Raw genomic sequence first — 2,591 nt, forward strand, 5'->3', positions numbered from 1 at the left:
AGAAGGGTTAAGTTTTTAAACTGAAAAAAATCCAAAGAGATGAATTTTGAACAAGAATGTTATGATTTCCAATCAAGAAATTTGAATTTTTAACTCAAAAAGATAAGTTTACAACCAAAAAACATACATCTTAAACCCGAAATTGAAACGTTGAATTTTCACCTTGAAAATTTGATTTAAAAAAAGAGAATTATCAAGAAGTTAAATTAAATCAGTAAACGCGATTTTTCAAGGAAATAAATTAATTATATAGAAAATAGTTAAATTTTAAAATTAATATATACGAAAAATTTTTAAGCAAAAGTTTCAACGCAATACAACACGAATTTTAAAGCAAGATGGTCAAGTTTGAAACCAGAAGGACTAATTATCGGCAAAGAGTTGAATTTTCAACCCGAAAATATGTTCAGACAGTTGAATTTTCTACTAAAGAATTGAATTTTTAGCTGAAAAAGATAAATTTTCAATCAAAAAATATAAATACTCAGCAAACAATGGAAAAGCTAAATTCTACAAAAAGAGCTAAATTTTCAACCTGACAATACTTTCAATCGAATAATTTTATTTTATACCAAAGTTTCATTTAATAACAAATTGTGGGAATTTAACCAAAAAAGATTAATCTTCAACCAAGAAAATAAATTTTCTATCAAGGAATGTAAATTTTCAACAAAAAAGTTTAATTTTCAAGTAGAAAAGATCAATATATTTAGTATTTAAAAAATTTTCAAATTTATAAATGAATTTTTAAAGATGTCAAAATATTTTAAAGAGTTCAAGGGATTTTTAGTGAATTTAATATTCCACATATTTGTAACAATAGGAGGTTTTTATATCATAATTAATTTTTATAAATGTCTTATAATGAAAGAAAGTAAATTATTTTCTACTTGAAAAAAAATAAATACATTTTTATAGTTTAGTTTAATTAGGCTTGAGCTTTAATTTTTAATAATCATTAAAAATGTAAATAAAAAGAAAATTTAATTTAAATTTACCATTTTCACATTTTATAATATTTAAAATTATTACATTGTAGAATTATTATTGGTACTCTCTGAAAATTGTCTTCGTGCTTAGTCGTAAACATAATGTTTTTTTTTTTTTTGCTTTTCATTAGTACTTATTAATTTATTGGGCATTTAGTACGCTACAAAATATTTTTTTTTGTTGATAAATATATGTAAAAACTATATTTTAACATTCGGCCGCGGTCAAATCTCATGTCACATTATTTTATTTTAGATATCTTTATAGGAGAGCCATCCACCTGGTAAAATGTAATAAAAAATTTTTTCAGTTCGAAGTGAAGGCAAGGAAATAGGGGAATTTAGAGGGAGTAGGGATGGGAATTTATGGAGGGGGCAGTTTAAAAGATTTAACTAATTAGTTAAATTTTCTTATGGATTCAATTTGTTATTGAAAATTAACATTTTTTATTCAAAATTAAAATCTTTTTAGCTTAAGTATCAATTATCACGCGTTTTATTAAGAATTAATTTATTCTATTATCAGTTTTTTCTTTTTTTTTTTTAAATTCATTTTCTCGGTTTGAAAATTGAACTTTTTTTGAATTTATTAATTTATTTAATTATTTTAGTATTAAATTAAACTTTTTGGTTAATAATTAATTTTTTGTTAAAAAATTCCTAATTCGGTGTTGAAAATTCAACTGTTTTGTAGAGCATTTGCCTTTTTGGCTTAAAAATTCAACAATTTATAATATTATATTTATAAAAAATGCATGGTGTCTTAGTGGAGGATCTCAGATACAAATAGGCCCGCTTGCAGAGCTTTACATGCTGACTCTATAAAGCTGTTTGTCTGGGGTGATTCTTAGAGAGATTGATCAGAGACCTGGGTCGGAGCAGTCGTGAAATAAACTTGTTTAGATGAGCAGTAAGAAAAATATAAAAAATAGTAATAAATGTCTTATTAATAGTCTGACATTATTTATTCTTACCAATGGAATCAAGTAAAACCGCCAATGCTAGGAGCAGAGCCGCAAAAATGAACCTCATTTTCCACAAGACGGGGAAATCGATTCTTGTTGAAATTGTAAACAAAAATATTTTAGAACTGATGCAAGTTTTATTTAAAGCAGTGCTTATATAGAGGTACATCTGTTTACTTAATATGCAATATTTTACAATAGAGATACATAATTGTTATGAATACAGAATTATGCACTATTTGTGAAGAAGATTACCGGAAATTTCAAGCGGACAATTTATTACCAAAAAATGTGTCATGTTTATAAAATTTCTTAATATTTACCATGACAAAATATTTATGAAAATTTTCCTTTCTTTACGCAGTTTAGGGTCTTCGTAAATTTGAATGTACAAATATAAAAATGATATTTTTGTTTAACTTCATAAACCTTATCTAAGCGTTTTATTTTTGAAACACGTTATTGTGCAACATTTACCGAATATTTCTGACAACTGGTAAAATCCCGGACTTAGTTATCTGATAATGAAACAACAGCTTAAATGTACGAGGGTGAATCAAATATTAACCGGAATTCTTTTTTAATATTTATTTATTTATAAAACAATACAAAAATACTATTGATTATTTTTCTACAT

This window comes from Belonocnema kinseyi, chromosome 8, assembly GCF_010883055.1.
Source record: "Belonocnema kinseyi isolate 2016_QV_RU_SX_M_011 chromosome 8, B_treatae_v1, whole genome shotgun sequence".
NCBI lineage: Eukaryota > Metazoa > Arthropoda > Insecta > Hymenoptera > Cynipidae > Belonocnema > Belonocnema kinseyi.